We start from the raw sequence: 19285 nt of genomic DNA on the forward strand, positions 1-19285 counted from the left end.
ACCTGATCGTCACTGTTTATGTGTATTTACATAGAGCTCTTCAGTACGAACGCAAGAAATTTCAACTGTCCTGTTTGAAACTAAAGAAAACATTAGAAGGTGTTAAAGAGAAGAGGGGAAGAAAGAGGAAGGGGGTATTTTGACCTTAAAAAAAAACGAAGAGTGAACTAGCCTACTTTTGTGCCCCCTGGTCTTGCATGTTAAAATTTCTGTGTGAGAGACTTCAGCTTGGTCTAGCTCCCCCAATGGAATATATCAGTATTGATTCAGATGAAAATATATTCGTTTTGCCTGTAGCTTTTTCAGTGTCATTGATAGTAAGACCTACAACACAGCAATTTTTGGAGGATAGAAGAGAATGTCTGAAAGAGCTTTGCAAACTGGGAAGAAGACACTCCATAAGGGGGAGGTATCGCTATGCCATTCTCTGCCTACAGCATTTCCATCTCAACCAGAGTGCTAGTTATTTTTAAATATCATCTAATGTGTATGGTAAGGCAGTAAATGGGATTTGAAAAGCAAGTTCTTGTTGGCTTACAAAATATTGTTTGTAAAATTGCCTATCTGTAAATTGGAAAGAATACCTTTAAAAGATCTAAAATCAACATTCATATGCTGCTTCGTTCATTCACCAGACTCTTTCCCTATCGAATCTGTAATATGTATTCTTAATAAGAGGAGAAGCTAGTGAATTTAGTTTCTTTCCTTTTCCTGGCCTGTCCTCTAGGGGAAGCTTAGTAAGAAACAACATTCCAGTATCAGGCAATGTGAGAGGCAAAGGCCTGGATGACCACAAAATAGATAATAAGCCACAAAAACCAACAAATAGAAATGAGGAAAAAATCATCACTGTGGCATGACTTACAAAGGATTTTCATTTCTAATTCTGTGATTTAGGGACAAGGCTCCAACTTGCTCAAATGACATTCATTTAATCAAACTGCTTACAATATGTCAGTTAAAATGATGTCTAACTGAACATAGTTTTTATTAAATATACTTCTATCAAAGCCAGGAAAGCTAATTCTTTTCTTTAATTAGGAAAAGCTAATCTAACCATCTAACTGATTCTAGTGAATATGAACTGATATAATCTGATTTTAAGATTCTGCTTAAAACTAAATTTGTTCTAAAAAGCACTGACTTGCCAGAAAAATATCTATTTTTGTAGCTTTCTTTTCACTCTATGGATAATTTAATGAGTTGCCTATTTTAATTTTACAACTGCTACCTCAGAAGTATCTCAAATTATCTTTCTTTGGCTGGTGTCTTTCTCTGCTGATCTGCTACTGCTGTGTATGTGTGTGAGTGTGCACTTGTGTGTATGGGTGTGTTTGTGTGTTTCTAGAGAATTTAACAATCGGTGAGTCTCTTAAATTTACATGCCTTGATCCATGTAAAGGATACTTCGTGGCATTTAATAAATAACAATAAACATTAACATTTAGTGAGAGCTTACTGATATTGAGTCCTATGGAAATGGGGAGAGAGGCTGTTACTTTTAAGGGGAGAAAGATTAAATTCCTAAATAATAAAAAGAAAATTTCTCTCCTTTTTGGCCAAAGAGTGGCCATATTTCAAAAATATTAAATCTTCTTTTACTTTGGATGTTAAAGCTACTGCTTGAACAAGTGTGTCTTGAGAGAAACATGTAGTCCCTAAAGACTAATACCCCAAAACACCAGGGTGCAAAAATGAAAATGTCAAATCTTTATCCCTGCCTCCATTGTCAGTTGGCAATTTTTGGAGTGTTCATTCTGAGTTTTCTAAAGTTCAGATTGACGTTTCCCCTTTTTTTCTAACATTCTAAAGGAGTCCTATAAAGAATTCAGGATAATGCAGACTTTATGTGTATTTCTACTAATAATACTTTATACGCACATAGTGGTTTGAAAGTTCTCACAGGTTTCCTAATCTGATCTCAGCCAGGAGGGAAGGGTAGGAATTATTAGTCACCTTTCACAAATGAGGAACCTCAGGTTCAGGGTTTCCCAAGAGCACATTGCCAGTAAGAGGGAAAGACTGACTCAGAGTCTTTCTTCAGATTTCAAGGACCACACTTCAGCTCTCCAGCCCATCCTGCCTCAAACCCCACTCTGGCATCTGAGGGGCTTGTAGGCATTATTTTCTCCTGTTTTGATTTCTTTGATTTAAAAGGGGGAAAAAGTTACCTACAAATCATTCCCACAATTCTATAGGCCAATGAAAAGTTTTTGCCAGTCTATGACCTTTTCTTTCTAAGCCATTCTTTCACTCTCCCATAATTGGAGGCTCAAAGAAGGCAAGGATATTTCTAGGGTTGATATACTGTCTAAGGAACAGGCACTAATTCCCCCCAAAACAACACAGAGAATAAAAACAGCTGAAGACAAAACAGGACTCTTGTGAGTTGTAGAATCTGGGGCCTGGGAAGGTTCTCAGGGGTCGTTTCCGATGTGTGGATTCATGCTGGCGTATTTTCTTCGTGTTGTTTAGTTGTCCAGTCGTGTCCAACTCTTTTGCAACCCCATGAACTGCACCTGGTCAGGCTTCTCTGTCCATGGGATTTCCCAGGCAAGAATGCTGGAGTGGGTTGCCGTTTCCTTCTCCAGGGGGTCTTCCTGACCCAGGGATCAAACCCATGTCTCCTGCATTGGCAAGCAGGTTCTTTACCGCTGAGCCTCCTGGGAAGCCCTGTTTTCTTTTAACCCTCTGGAATTTCATCCTAGTGTTGAATGCCTGGGATCTTGCTTCTCTTAGTAGGTACTCTGATATTTATGGGGATCATGAGCTTAACAGGCCATTTTCCATTTGCCCAAGAGGAATGCTTTCTATAGAGACTCTAATGTTCATAAATTTATTTTGTAAGCATTAACTGACAATCTACTATGTGCCAGGAACTATGCCAAAGTCTGGAAATTCAGCAGTGTGTAAGACTAAAAGGTGTTTAGCTTGGTGGACTTACAGCTTAGAGACCTGATTTGTCCTTTAATTTCCCTAGAAGAAGATAGACTTCTGGATTCTTATCTTTTCCAAGAGAACACAGTGAAGTAGATTAAAAGCCTGAGTTCAAGCTCTGCTCCCAACTAATTACCAGTAGCTAGAAAAATCAATTAGTCCCCCTTGATCCATATTTCCTCACACAGAAAACAAGGAGGATGTTCTTAGGATAAACTCTGAGTTCCATTTTAGCTCCAAGTTTGAGTGATATGATGGCTAACTTATTTCTTGGGCCTAAGTTACCCTAATCTTTGATGATGCACAATTTTGGGTGTCACCAATTTTTAACTTTTTTGTTAGGAAGTACATTATGAAAAATCAGAGCAACTTACTTGAATCTAGCATAGAAAGAATCTGGATATTGAACCAATCATTTTTTGAGAAACAAACTTGGAAAGTTTTCATCTGAATGATGATCTCAAACTTCTGCAGGTTATTTTTTAAAGGGATGGGCTGATGAGAGACTCACTAACAAATTAAATGCTTATTTTCTTTGTGCCAGCAGAAGTTCTCATTTTTCAGGTCATTTCCTTTTAAAATCAAAGATATTACACCCTGAAATTGTCTGGGCCTCATGAATAATGCATTATATACACATGATAATAGGTAATTAGATAGACCAACCAGGAGAAACATGAAAGGGAGCTGGTAGCCCAAGGATTGCAGAAGGTGTGTGGGCATTTTGACATCCAGGAAATGCTATAGGTCTGTCCTTAGCTAACTCAGCCTGGTGGAGATAATTAAGAAAAATGTGGGTGTAGAAAGGCTGCAAGCCATTCCTTGGGATTGGCTAGATCGCTGCAGTAGTTCAAAAACAATTGGCACAGCCACCCACACTGGACATGATTGCCCTTTGATGAGGCAGCTATTGACTTTTATAAAGATGCCATATTTAAAATAACTTCTGATGCACTCAGGATGACATGCATCATTCTCAAATTCTATTTTAGACAAATGGGAAAATATATTCCAAAGTATTAATTTAAAAATAAAAAACTTAAAAGTCGAGTTGCTAAAAATCAACAGTTTAGCAGTGTGTGACCTCCAAATTTAACTTTCGTCTGTAGCTAGGAGAAACCTATGGCCTGTGTGAGGCACTTTTGACCATTTGTGAACATTTTCTGGATCACCCCAGGAGGTAGAAAGTACTTTGCCACTGTTTTTAACCTCTGAGTGAATGTTAAATGCACTTAAAAACCTTCTCACACTGGAAAAGGGAAACCCAATCAATTGCCTGTAACAGCAGAAGAAGATGCTTTGAGATCTTTGTGCCCAGAGTGCATGCTATGATGGTATGGAATTCAGGATTCCTTCAGAGTATGCTAAACCCCATACCCATCAGCACCAGCAGGAGTTGGAACTGACTTGTCTTATCTCCCTCTTCAAGGACAATAGCAACTATTACTATCCCTAGGTAATAACGTGACTGTGGGAAAAAATACCTAAACTGAGGGATTGCAGAAAGGCTCCATAAACATCTGAAGCCTGTGGGATAGGACATTACAGGGCAAGTGAATGGGAAAAAGAGAGGGAACATGGGAAAATTTGAGCAGATAAATAGAAAAGAAAACCAAAACAGGGTTAGTATTAGAATACTGGATGTGTTCTTAAATAGACGTGTCGTTTCTCAGGGTAATCTTCACATCCATTTGTCCACTGAGCTAGATCTCTACCATCCTTACTCATTACCGTTCTGGTTGTGTTGATAGGAAACAATGATTTCTTCTACTCTTACCTTCCTCCTCCAGTAAGGGCTTCTTTCTCCCCCAACAACTTCCATAGCCAGTGTTTGAGAATGGCCTTGCTATTACTTCTCCTTCGGGTGTGTTGGATTCACAGCACTTGGATTACCACCAAGTGGTTGGTAACCACTTCTGTGCCGTGGACTCCCCTCTTTTGGCAGTTTGGTCAAGCCTATAAACCCTTCTCAGAATGTTTCTAAATGAATAAAACTTAAAAGTATACAATCACAAAGTCAATTACATTGAAATATCATCATACAAATATTTAAAAAGTCAATTTGCATGATACAGTAATAGATACACAGTGCTGTGCTTAGTCCTGTCTGACTCTTGCGACCCCATAGACTATAGCCTGCCAGTCTCTGTCCATGGGAGTCTCCAGGTAAGAGTGTTAGAGTGAGTTGCCATTTCCTTTTCCAGGGGATCTTCCCAACCGGAGAATTGAACCTGGGTCTCCTGCACTGCAGGCAGATTCTTTACCAACTGAGTTATGAGTCAGATGCCCAATATATGTGCTTTCTTAAAGACTAAATAAGATCACGCAGCAAGGTGAATACTGTAGTTTTCCAGGAATGATAAGCGTCTGTGTATTTTGGGATATCTGTAACACCTGACATATGGTGTAAAGGTGACTGATTTCTATTGGCGGCAAAGTCTGGCGAATACTATTGAGTTGCATTTCCCAAACATATTTGACAATAGAACACTTGGGGAAGGGGGTACTTATTAACATGGCATAGATTCAGAAATGTTAGTTTAGTCTCTCCCTGCCTTTCAGTATGAGCCATTGAACGTTCCATCCTGGAAAAAGGAAACTGGCATTTGGAGAAAACTTTTAAAGTTCACTTCTGCCATTTAACAAGTTGCCAAGTGGATAAAGAACCAGCAGATGAGATGGCTAAGGTGTAGTAGACATGTTTCTATTAGCTGAGCTTGCTATTGTTGTTGTTTAGTATGTCCGACTCTTTTGTGACCCCATGGACTGTAGCCTGCCAGGGCCCCTCGTCCACGGGATTTCCCAGGCAAGAATAATGGAGTGGGTTGCCATTTCCTCCTCCAGGGGTTCTTCCCAACCCAGGGATCTAACTCACGTCTCCTGCATTGCAGGTGGATTCTTTACCACTGAGCCACCAGGGATGCCCCTATTACTCTGAGGTTTATCCTTATTACCACTAGCACTACCCTCACTGCTCTAGAAGTCCATCACTCCACTGATAAAGAGAAAAAGTTCAGACTCTGGTCATTAACTTAGGGAGCATTGCCTCAGATTCCTGGTGTGGCTTCACTAACCTCAAGAGGTTATAAAGACTTCATTTCTGTCATTACTACACTATGAGAAAGCACGTGCACATTATGATGGGATGGGATAGCATTCATTTTGCATTTATCCAGTACTAAGTTGTTTCCTTTGCATTTGACATTTATTATTTAACCCTCAAAGCAATTCTCTGAGACAGATTATATTATTGTATAAGGAAGGAAACTGGAGCTCAGAGAGTGTATTTACCCCAAATTATACAGCAAATCTTAAATGGAAAAGCTAAAATTCAAACCTAATGTTCTCTAGTTCCAAAGTCCATTATAATATTACACTTCCCTATGGAATAGCTACCACACAGATTAGACTTGGATTCCTCATTGTCAGGTTGGCACACACGTTTTTGTCAAGAGATCTTTAACACAACCCTTTGGTATGGCTGAGAATCTCAACATCAGTGGCCACAAATGCTGCGTTAGAATTATATTGAATCTTTGCTAACTAATGAAAGATTTTCAAACCACTGATTGTCCCCTATCCTTTTTAAAACCCCGTTTTCACAATCATAATATGGAGAAAGTGCTACCTCTTAAAGTGGGGGAGGATCAAATAAATTAATCATTTAATTTAACTTTGTTGAGTTCACCACGATGAGCATTCTACATTCCCATAGCTGAGTTCTTGCAATGATCTTTCTTGGCAGAGATTATTAGTATTACTATTTTAAAGATAAGGAAACAGAGGCAGTTAATTCCTTGAGAGAAGTCACTCAGTCATGTCCGACTCTTTGCGACCCCATGGACTGTAGCCTACCAGGCTCCTCAGTCCATGGAATTTTCCAGGCAAGAGTACTGGAGTGGGTTGCCATTTCCTTCTCAAGGGGATCTTCCCAACCCAGGGACTGAACCCGGGTCTCCCGCTCTGCAGGCAGATGCTTTACCGTCTGAGCCAATATCCTAAATTAGCAGAATCAAAAAGTGGTTAAGCTTAACTAAACCCAGGTCTGTCTAATTCCAAGCCCTTTCTTTTACTCAGTAAACTAATCTGTAAGTCCCTACACAATCTTAGTTGTTCTTATTATAATTGTTGTCATGTTTAAAACACGAACAAGAGAGAAATAAGTATACATTGTCCAGAAATAAGTATATAGTCATCAAAGAGAAAGACTACTCCATGGAATACTTCACCTGCACATTCTTCCTTCCACTTACTTTAGTTTATGAACCCCATGGATGATGTCTGACGCTTTTCTTAACTTGTTTAGGGCAGTTCCAAGATAGTTGACTTCTGAGAGTTATTGAGTAAGAAACGTTATAAATTGTTTAGATTAGGATTTAGTATGTTTAGAAGCCTTTTCATAAATTTGCCTTTTCAAACTGTTACTGGCTATAGCACTGCAGATGCTGTGATGAGGAATGCCTTCTCCAAAAACCCAGTGGATGACAAACTTCCAAAGCTAACATGTTGTTTACAGAGATGGAGAAGAAGGGGATTGACAAGCACAATCCTAAATGTAATTACAAGGCTGATAGTCCCTGCTGGGGACTAAAATGTTTATTGGCTTTTCTTGTGCAATTTAACATTCTTCCTCCCAAAGCCCTACTCCAAACTTGGAACTTCTCTGGAATTAGCATCTCGTTTGGGAGAATGCCAAGTATTGGTATCTGGGTCCTTTGCATCTTTGCACCAACTCAGAACTCAGAATAGCAGCTCTAGAAACTAAGCTGGGGGTAGTCTGGGTAAAGGAGTTAAACATCGACTTGGGCATCTTCCTAATAAATTTCATCCATCTTCCTTCTGGAAAACAACTCTTAGAAAGATGTGGTCTTTAATGAGGGAATGGATGCAAACTGGTAAGTCCAAGATAGTACAAGTCAGTGGTCTTTGCAGAGTTGCCAAAGTCATATACAGAATCAAGGATCTGGAGGCTATGGAAAAACCTCATCCCACTGCCACTGTGATCTATGCAAGGAAGGATGGCCTGAACTCACAATGCATTTGATATGTCCCAGAGCTAAGAAACCAGCCCAGGGGGAAAGGATGATATTAAAGGCCATTTTGGTGTATGAAAAAGTCTACCTAAAACCTCATCATAGATAACTATGTAGTATAAAATGCAGAAGAGTATGACTCCTTACCTTGGCTCAAGGCTCTAAATTTAGGGGAAATAATTACATGAGTTTCAAGTTTAGTTTACCAAAGATATACAGTTCCTGTAAGCAGTTGAAATTTATATGGAAAAAAAGAACCTTAAAGATGATCTAGTTCACAAATTTCCTTAGTACACTAAAATCACCTGAATTATGCATTCCTTTGAGCTGAAGTCTGAATGTGCCACTAGACTTGGCAACCGCGGCTTATAGCCTGCTGTCCTGGCCTCATTCATTGATCAGGTGACTGAGATGCACAGTAGTTAATGCTGTTCCACTTATTCAATAAACATTTCTATGAAACTGATAGCATTGATGTGAACAAGCGTGGGCTGGTGAAGTGACTTTCCAGGTCACATGACCAGAGAGTGATAGCGTTTAAACAAGAACCCAAATTCTCTTGACTACTGAAGGACTTGCAATCATATCATATGATCATGATACTTCTTCTCTTTTCTAATAATCAAACATAAGAAAACAATAAATAGCCTGAGCAAGGTTTTGATTATCTTAATTTTTCAAAATATCTTGATTTTTATGTATATACCTTAATTTCTTAAATATAAACATAATTAACAAAATATTAACAGCATTCCAATAAGACATTGCTAATTTCAAATTGTTAGGACAAAACTAATTATAATATTTTAAGTTTCTTCAATACTCCATTGATCCTACTGGCGGCTCAGATGGTAAAGAATCAGTCTGCAATGCAAGATACCCATGTTTGATGTCCAGGTCAGGAAGATCCCCTAGAGAAGGGAATAGCAACCCACTTCAGTGTTCTTGCATGGAGAATTCCATTCACAGAAGAGCCTGGCAGGCTTCAATCCATGGTTTGCAAAAAGTCAGACATGACTGAGCGGGTAACACTTTCACTTTCAGGACAAAACTAATTATAGTATTTTAAATTTCTTTAATACTCTATAGTTACTTTATGATTATTGAGACACTAACTAAGACAAGATGAATTGAAACCTCAAGTTTTCATTGATTCTTATATTATTCCCAGTGTTTTCAGTTGGTTCTAGATTTTTATCTGAGGTTTGGCAACCGCTTTATTTATTTATTCTTGTAGCATACGCCCCTCTTACCCTAGGAAAACAAAGCAAAACAAAAAAATTGATATATTTTTCTTAAAACAACAAAAAATAAAAATAAGGAAAAAATTCTAAAATTCCTTAAAATCCTTTTTCTTAAAAATGCTAGGAAATGTTCACTAATTTAAACTTTATATTTTTTAACTCATATCATTTTCCAAAGAAATATTCTTTGAGACTGTTTCTTTGTACTTCATATGATATTTATACATGTAATTCTGTTTTCAAGATTAATTTTATTATTAAATACTGTACTGCTCTTATCAATTCATTGAAGGGTAAATTAGACACTTTATAAATTTTTCCAAGGAATGGAGGACAAAATCATATCAATAAATAACAATTTGACTTATCAAAAACATAGTAAAAAAAAGTAAAATTAGAAAAAATGTTAATTAGTCAAGCAAATAGTCAAAAATATGTCAAACTTTGACATATTTTCTGAGATAAATTGGCATCATGTATGTTAGCATGATTCTTTTTTATGGAATTCAACTTATTTTTACTCACTTTAATTAGTTTTTGTGTGCAGATAAAATGAAAGGCAATGGAAATTTGGCTTGCAAAGTAGTTCTAAGATGATCTACATCCACAATCTGGTTGTAATACCATAAAAATATGTTTATTATGTGAGAATGGTAATTCAAGTTAGCATTCATCATAGACATAAAGCAATGAGCAATGCAAGTTAACTTCAGTTATTTATCCTGGGAACTTTTTTTTTTGCTAAAAAGGCCAGAATGCATGATAGCATTGGCTCATTCTTCCCAAAGCCTCCTGGAAAACATGTCTCTGAAATAAAAGCTTCTCAATGCTAAAAATTTTACTGCATTTGGGAGAAGCATAAAATTTGATAATAAAGAGTTGGGTCTTCATTTTTCTAATTCAGTATGGAGTCTGTTTTGAGGAACTGACTGTGAGCTGAATTTGCATCCTAGAAATTATATTTAATTTGTATCATAGACTCAAAATCTGACTTCCAAACTTGGGCATCTATTTTCCCCCACCTCTTATATATCACCCCCTCTCCCAGGTCATGACTTCAGTCCAAGCAGAGAAAAATAAATTTCCCTGAAGATATATGTAACCATAACTAAAATGACAATAATAATAATAATGAAGAGATCTTGGAATTTAAATGTGTGGCTCTGCTTTTCCCCATTCACTTCCCACTCTACCCCATCTCTTTGTCCTCATGTTTTATGAGCTATTATATTTGTCTTGTCCATCTGTATCACCGTCACTCTTTCTTAGGCTCAGCCAGACTTTGCACTTCTTGGTGCCCTTCTTGGTAGACTGAAGTTTTAGAAGCAAATCTCTTAGTAATCTTTTGGCCACAGAGTGCCCTGACAGTTTCTCCAAATGATGTTAGGAAGGGGAAGTAAATGTTACCCATTTCTACTCAGTTTCTTTTTAGGGTATTGATTTCATTCCGTGTCTGGCTTAATTTCTTTTAACCCATTGCTGGATTGATTTTGAAATTACCGTTGAATTCCTTCAACATGGCCTAAACAGACAGCCAGGAGTAGTGGGGATGATGTTTATGCTAATCTCATGCTCTTCAGCTGGGTTATCAAGAATTAGAAGTCCCAAAATAGTTGGTCACATTAGATTGTGAGATCATAACAGAGGTATTCTTGACAAGGGAAATTATCAGTTAAACTTGATTCTAGGAATCATATAGGTTAGCTTGATTCTCTTTTATGGCCTTCAACTTAGTTTTACTGTATTCTAATTAGGTTTGGAATGCAGATGAAATGAAAAGACATGGTTTAATTTAGGAGAAAGTTCAAAGTTCAACAGTCATGTAGTGTTTTGTAGACCTTACCTTCCGAGAGAAATTACTTGAGACTATGAAAGTACTATCCTAATTTATCAGATAAAGTCTACAACTTGGGACATTAAGTGGAGAACAGAAAAATTACCTGTTCTTAAACAATTTTGCTGAGAATAAATAAAAACAAAATGTCCTATTAAAGATCTGTTTCTTTTGAAAAATGTTTCATCTGAAAGCTAAGGATAGAATATATAGCTTTGACATAAAGGCTCATCTTTTTATGAAACAACCACTTCTGTCTCCAAGTTGCAAGGAAAGGATTCATCAATCTGGTTGAATCTTCCCTTTAGTTTTTCCCAACAGCTGTGTTCAGATAATTCATGACTCCCATGTTTCCTGAGCCCTGGATAATTTCACAGACATGTCTAATACAGGCCTCTACATTTTCAGAAGAGTATGGAAATCTTGGAGGAGGTCCAGGGTAGACCAAAGAACATGATTAATGGGTTGGAAGTTGGAGTTTATGAAGAAAGGTTGTGAGATCTGATTTCTCGCTATGAGAAAAGCTGAGGGGTGACTTAATAACACAAGATGGTTAGGAAGCAGCTGGTCTCTATCTTCACTAAGGTTGGATGAAATGAAATAAAATATAAATTGCAACAAGAACAAAAATATGTTACAAGTGGGAACTTCCAAGCACTATGATGACTGGATTCTTAGAAAGGTTGTCAGAAGAAGTATGTGTAGTCTATATTCCTGGTCTGTTGTGATAGACCTATGAGTAGTGAGGAAGAGGAGATGATCTTGAAAGATCCCTTCTGGATCTATCTTTTTATAAGTCTGCATGTGTACATGCTCAATTGCTTCAGTGGTGTCTGATTTTGTGTGACTGTATGGACTGTAGCCTGCCAGACTCCTCTGTCCCTGGGATTCTCCAGGAAAGAATACTGGAGCCAGTCACCATGCCCTCCTCCAGGGGATTTTTCCAACCTACGGTTCAAACCCTTGTGTCTCCTGTATTGGCAGGTGGGTTCTTTACCATTAGCGCCACCTGAGGAGCCCATTTTATAAGTCTACCTAATCATATTTAGAAAAATTATTTTCCCAAGCTATGTCTTATTTTCTCCCTATCACTAACTCTACCCTAATTTCTTATCCTTTGTCTGCCTTCTGTAAAACACTGCTAACCAAAGATGGCTAGGGCACTGATCAACCATGAGCGGCCCTCCCCAGCTGCTAGCTGCCCTTTCAGCTTTGGGAGCAGGTTTCTTGACCATCACTGCTACCCCTTGACCACTAGGGTCATGCTGACGGTCATCTTTCTACACAGTAAACCCATGGCAAGGGAAAACTAAACAAAGCATAATTTCCTACTTTTAACTAACTCATATGTGGCCCAATGGATTAAAACACAAACCTTAGGTGTAGAATTTGAGCAGCTGAAGGGCTAAGATGTGTTTTACTCATTTGCATGGATGCTAGTCCATAGAGCATTGTCTGGCAGGAGGTACTCAGCAAGTTTTCATCAATTGAATGAATGGAACTATGAAGCAAAGGTAGTAAACTGAAGTTAAGAAGATCAAGAGGTTTCTAAATGATTCTGTATGTGACACAAATCTAAAACCTAATCCTTGCATGGGTACCACTGGGGACTTTATTCCTACCACATCTGGGTTACCCAGAGGATTTTGACAAGAGTGCTTGAGTCTTTCCTCCCAAAAAATATTCACCATAGACACTGTGTAGATTCAGAATCATGGAAAAATAGGCCACATTCTTGGTGTGGTTTTTCAAATATGACTTTAGGAAGTTCAGTAATTATTTTTTCTAAGTTATCTTTTTGCATACGTTGCTAACTTTCTCCATGAAGAATATAAAATTTAGCAGTAGAAAATCTCTCACTCCCATCATCACACAACCTAAATAGTTGGGTTTCAAAAATAAAGTAACCTGCTCCTTATAACCTGATTCAATGTCCTAAAACACTTTGGTTTAAACTTGCTAAAGTTCTTCCTGGCTCTTCTCCCTGCAAAACCAGCAAAATCAGCTACCATTGTCAGTTCTAACTTTTGTCCTGAAGCCCACAGTCAGGTCTCTTCTGACTATCCTTGTAGAAACATTGTAACAAGTAAACCAATTTATTGCTCATTATTGGTTTTTAAATGTTCTCAGAGAACTCAGGTAACTTGGAGGGCTTGGAGTTGATGACTCTCATATGTTTGGAAGTTAGTTGTTTCATAATGGTTTTTATGCTTTTTTTTTTGATCCAGCTAAATATTATTCCCAGATGGGATCAGTTTTTGACCTTTTTGCGCTGCTCTCCTAATCTTGGCCCTTCTAACATTTTCTTACTGTGCTTTTCTTTTGTTCATCACTAATGACCATGCTATGCTAAGTCACTTCAGTCCTGTCCGACTCTGTGCGACCCCATAGACGGCAGCCCACCAGGCTCCCCCGTCCCTGGGATTCTCCAGGCAAGAACACTGGAGTGGGTTGCCATTTCCTTCTCCAATGCATGAAAGTGAAAAGTGAAAGTGAAGTCGCTCAGTCGTGTCTGACTCTTAGCGACCCCATGGACTGCAGCCTACCAGGCTCCTCCGTCCCTGGGACTTTCCAGGCAAGAGCACTGGAGTGGGGTACCACTGGTTACATAATTTCTGTAACAGGTGTTGACCCATTTGGATGTATTTCAGTATGGCACACAGTTATTCTTATGGTTCATGAAAAGCTTACCAGTAAGAAGTACACCTCATATTAAGGTACCATCCAGTGAATAGGGATATTATTTCTCCCGTAAGATTCTCAGGACAGGCCTTGCTCAATAATTTGGAGGATTATGAGTGACAGTTTCACACTGTATTGGCCCTTTGAAACCATACATCATGAATTTGAAAACATCTTTGCCACTCTGCTCAGCAGGAGAGTTTTCTGTTTACTTATTATTTCCGTTATGCCAATTTTCAGCAGTTTTTGAGGTCAGTTGATTTGATCCTAGACATGTTTTGGTTTTTTTTTTTTTTTTTTTTTGCAAGGAAGACTGAAGACAGGGGTAACTAGGAAACTTAAGTAAACATAATTAAACACAAAATGCTTATAGTGATAGTAGAATTGACCTCAGCCAATTAAAATTATTAATAGAAAAAAATATGTCAGTGTCACATCTGAGCTTACTGCCTCTGCTCCCACTTGGGTAATGAGGATTAGTTCATATTTCCTGACAAGAATAGATGGGAATTTCTCCCTGACCTTTGTCCTTCTAAATATTCTGTTAGAAGGATTGATTAGATCCTAACCAAAAATAGCGGAGAAGGCAATGGCACCCCACTCCAGTACTCTTGCCTGGAAAATCCCATGGATGGAGGAGCCTGGTAGGCTGCAGTCCATGGGGTCACTAGGAGTCGGGCACGATTGAGCGACTTGACTTTCACTTTTCACTTTCATGCATTGGAGAAGGAAATGGCAACCCACTCCAGTGTTCTTGCTTGGAGAATCCCAGGGACGGGGGAGCCTGGTGGGCTGCTGTCTATGGGGTTGCACAGAGTCGGACACGACTGAAGCGACTTAGCAGCAGCAACCAAAAATAGAGATTTTGATTAATTCAAAATTAATTTTGTAGGTCCCACAAAAGTAGAATCGAGAGCATTTTCTTTTCAAGCAGTGAAATTCTCCCCCCTTTTGGTGACTGAGAAAATATTCAGATTACAAACTTGGAATCTTTGCTCCCACAGCTATCATGTTAGAGACCAGTCTTTAAAAAGAATCAGAAATACGTGCTCTATATTTTCAGCATCACCCTTGATCACAATAGGAAAATGATTTTTGTAAAGCATTTGATCTTAGACCTCTAACACTATCTCTATATGCCACCTGAATTAACCAAATAAAAAAATTATTCAGAATTCCCATCAAGACACTGGTACAACTTTATCTTGGCATCATTGTTTTTAATGTAAGATGTATTTTTAAGGCAAATAGGCAAGCATTTAGTCTGGGTTTTTATTGTTTTGGTAACACCATTATCACAAATCAGAAAGTTGGGAAATGCTCAAAAGTGTCCAGAGGTCTGATTCATCAGAAGGTTTATCTGAATTGGCATTTGATCTTCTTTTATTTCTAAATATTCTTGCCATTTCTGGCTCATCTGTCTTTTCCTCAGTAAAACTGCACCACACACTGGAAAGTAAGGATATATCCATCTGTATAACATAGAGGGAGAGTAGGAATAAGAAGATTGGCTATACATAAAACCAGAAGTGTCAGAAATAAGAACACTCCTTCCTTCAGCAGAAATGCTGACATGGCAATGTGAATTTAGTAGGTAGATTTGCCATAACTTCTCATTTAGCAACATTGAGAATGCTCAGATTCTTGATATTCACTGATTAGGTATTTCTCCAGAAGGAACGCAATTACAAGTGAGCTTAAAAACCTGGAGAAATAACTCATTTTCAAGCAAATTTAAAGTTGGAAAGTAAGCACTGGTTTGAAGTTATCATAAAGTCATAAATATATATATATAGAGAGAGAGAGAGAGAGAGAGCTTAGGGTAGGGCTCCTCCAGTATTTTATAAAGCAGTACAGTTTTTTTTTTTTTAATTTATAAACTAGCCTCTCAAATTGTTTTTCCATATTAAAAGAAATTGTGTCTGCACTCAGCCTACACCCCTAGAAATCAATTTGTTGTTTAGTCACTAAGTTGTGCCTGACTCTTTTGTGATCCCATGGAGCCTGCCAGGCTCCTGTGTCCATGGGATTTCCCAGGCAAGAATACTGAAGTGGGTTGTCATTTCCTTCTCCAGGGGATCTACCCAACCCAGGGATTGAACCCAAGTCTCCTGTATTGCAGGCAGATTCATTACCATTGAGCCATCTGGGACGTCCTAGGGAATCATACAGAGGTTTTTTGAGGGGGCCAAGCTGGGCTTCATGACCTCTGTCCTTCATTGCTCCCAACTAGCCTGTATATTTCACATACGTTAAATATTCCACAATATACTTCACCATCTGTGCTGTAGGGTAGTTTGTGCTGGTCATGTATACTGTCAAGTTGATAGAGGTGCAAAGCTAAATGTGTGACACTCTAAGAATATGCATATATTTGAATAATTTGACTATTCAGTCCAACAATTTGCAAAGAGGCGCTAAAAGATCGCACATCTCGATAACACTTCCAAGAAACATAGCTTCCCTTATTGGGGGTGGGGAGAGGCAGGGATATTTCTAGCTGGAGTTCCTGATTTATTAAAGTCTTGTCTCTGGCATTTTAGCTGTGTGAACTCGGGCAAATGATTTCGTGGCACTCAGCCTCCGGTTTTCATTTATAAAATAAGAATAGTAATTTCTGTGACTGGTCTTTAGAAGTTCTAAAACAGCTAATATAAGTGCACTCATTTTTTTTTTAACTGTAAACCCTTAGGCAAACTGAACTGAGTATATAATGATATTACATATTCAGTTCAACAGCACATTCTTGATAACCACAGAAGGGTTCAGGGGAGGAAGCTGTTTATAATCTTTCCCTTTCCCCAAATTAATGTTGGAGTGTTTAGAAAAATTCTTAAAGCAATGAGTCTTAGCAATGATTAGGTCAAACTCCTTTGAGATTACAGAAGAAATGCACATACTCATAAAAATGCCTACCAAATTTGGGGGGAAATGAGAGATTCCAATGACACCCAAATATGCATTGCTTAAGAAAGAGTGCTTCTCAAAGCTGACCCCAGATTTTCTGGTTCCCAATCGCTAGGGGTGATTGTTAAAATGCTAATTTCTGGACGCTGCTCCGCCCCTACTAAATCACAGTTTCAGGAGGATAAATCTATATTTTAATAGGCAACCCTGGAGGTTTTTTAGGCTTCCCTGGTGGCTCAGATGGTAGAGTCTGCTTTCAATGCAGGAGACCTGGGTTCGATCCCTGGGTCGGGAAGATCCCCTGGGGAAGGAAATGGCAACCCACTCCAGTACTCTTGCCTGGAGAATTCCATGGACAGAGGAGCTTGGCATGCTACCGCCCATGGGGTCTCAAAGAGTTGAACACGACTGACAGGTGGTTCCTATGCTCGGAAGAGGTCCCAGGATTACAAGTTAAATGTCAGGGTCTTTTCCCGTTCCTTACTCTAAAATTTAAGGTCTGTACTCTCGCGCAGGAACTGGTCCAACTAGTGGGAAGAAAATTCCGCCTTCAAGCAGGAACCTAGACAGACGGTTGAAAGCGTTTGTCCGATAGTATATTGAAAGTGAATATGAAGTTCTCTGCAAGAGTCTTGGCTACCTGCAACTAAGAATCCGAAAGACTGCTGCGGGGGAAGAGGGGCGAAGTGAGGATTAATTGAGACAACTGCCCACCCCGAGACACACACACACACACACACACACACACACACATTAAAACAGAAGGCTTTTTATTTATCTTTGCTACCCAGGTTCTTTATTAAAAGGGTTGGTTTATGTGTGTAAGTTTGCTAGGGAGGGAAGTGAAAACATCTGCAGAACCATGCAATGCCCTGGAACGGAACTCTTCTAATAAAAGATGTATCATTTTAAATGCGCTGAATTTTGATTCTGGTAATTCGTGCACTAGAGTGTCTATTTCGAGGCAGCGGAGGTATCATATGACAGCGCACGTCAAGGCACCGTGGAGCCCTCTCGTGGACTCCCACCCACTTTCCCATTCACCCGGAGAAGGCTGCTCGCGCAGCCGCTCCCCCCCGCCCCCCCCCCCACAAGCTAGCATGAAATCTCCCAGCCTCTGCCGAGATCAAATGGAGCTCTTCGCTCAGGGGGTGCGAGTATTACCTCCGCCATGCAATTTCCACTATCAATAATTTAACTTCTTTGCTGCAGACCAGAAGGAGTACATAGCGGGCACCAAAGACTCCCCTCAACCCCACCCCTTCTTTTTAACCAAAGGGAACGTGAAAAAAAGAATAGAGTCTGGGAGTTTCGGGGCCGAAGTCTTCCCCAGAGCAGCTGCCTTGATGTTTACTTTGACAAGTAGTGACTGAAAAGGTGGGTTTCTTTTCTTTCTCTCCGTTTTTTTTCCTCTTGTTTGGTCGACTAGAAAGCGTGTGGCTTGAGTGAGGTCTGTCATTGCCTCGGCTTCCCGACTGGAGCAAGTAACTTGGTGTAACGTTATCTGGGGGTGTTCATGAATAAAAAATGCCGTTATTATCTTGATTGGATTCCTATTAGGCAAACTCCGGAGAGGTCAGTGCACGAACTCTGTTTAAGCCGCGGCGTGTTTAAGGCAGCGGAGTAAACCAATAGCCCCCCTGCTCTGTGCGATTTCATTGTGTGCTCGCGTTGGCAAGCTCCGTCGTGCGGGAAGGTGCGGGAAGGTGTGTCCGTGGCCCGGGAAACGCACGCCCTCTCCCACAGAACTTAGGTGCCGGGATGAAGCGGGGGGGAGTTGCCACAGAGGGGAGCGAGACCCCGGGGGCGCCCGATGCGCGCTCGCTCCCTTCAGTCCCGGCGCGGACCGCCCGGGTTTCCGCGGAGGGCCCGGGACGCGGGGTTCCCCCGGGCCGGGGCTAGGTCACCCATCGGAGCCGCGGGCGTGGCGCCCGCGTCCCGTTGAGGCGCCCCAGGGACGGGCGCGGGGCTTACAGGGCCACATCGCAGGGCCCCGGGGACTGGCCGAACGGGGGTGCGCGGGTCCGGGGCGCTCGGGCAGCCCGGGGACTCCCCGGGGCCGAGCGGGGGCGAGGAAAAGGCACAGCGTTCCCTTTAAGCGGCCGCCCCGCACGGGTCTCGGTGGCGCGGGCGAGTTGGGGGAGGGGGGCGGGGGGCGGTGCCGTTTGACCAATCGAAGCTCAACCGAAGAGCTAAATAATGTCTGACCCGAGCTCCAGACGCAGGCTGGAGCTCCGGGTCCCCGTTGCCGCCGCGCCCGGGCGCACCCGCCCGCTCGCTGTCCCGCGCACCCCGTCGCGCCGCGGGCTTCCGGGCGCGGCCGAGGAACCGGCCCGGCGCGCCCCCCACCTCCTCCACGGGAAGCGTTGATGAGACGCTTGAACTGCAGCTGCCACCGCTGCTGTGGGGCCGGCGGCGAGCGGCTCCGCGACGGGGACCTGGGCTGGGCGCAGGGGCCAGGAGCGGGACGACGATGTGACTCCGCCGCCGGGGACCCGTGAGCTTTGTGTGGACCCCGAGGTAGGCGAGCATCGGACCTGGGGCTTGGCTCGAGAGCCGCCGGTCCGCCGGGGAAAGTTGGCTGGGGCGGAGAGGGGTGGGGGCGAAGTTATGGGGAACAGGCCAGAACTCCTTTCTTCCCCTCCAAG

At 40.9% G+C, this 19285-nt stretch overlaps 1 protein-coding gene across 5 annotated transcripts in view; it reads left to right on the forward strand.

Annotated features, from left to right (window-relative positions):
* Positions 1 to 19285, forward strand: part of BDNF (brain derived neurotrophic factor) — a 60577-nt gene that overhangs the window by 4170 nt on the left and 37122 nt on the right. Inside the window, exon 1 of one of the 5 annotated variants that reach the window (XM_027562788.1) lies at positions 17752 to 18014. The exons of 3 other annotated variants lie outside the window; for them this stretch is intronic. The gene's annotated coding sequence lies outside the window, so the exon portion shown is untranslated. Of the gene's footprint in view, positions 1 to 17751; positions 18015 to 18846; positions 19158 to 19285 lie in introns of those variants that run through there. One more of the 5 variants, XM_027562787.1, reaches the window with a different exon arrangement.

The sequence above is a fragment of the Bos indicus x Bos taurus genome, chromosome 15, assembly GCF_003369695.1.
Source record: "Bos indicus x Bos taurus breed Angus x Brahman F1 hybrid chromosome 15, Bos_hybrid_MaternalHap_v2.0, whole genome shotgun sequence".
NCBI classification, from domain to species: Eukaryota; Metazoa; Chordata; class Mammalia; order Artiodactyla; family Bovidae; genus Bos; species Bos indicus x Bos taurus.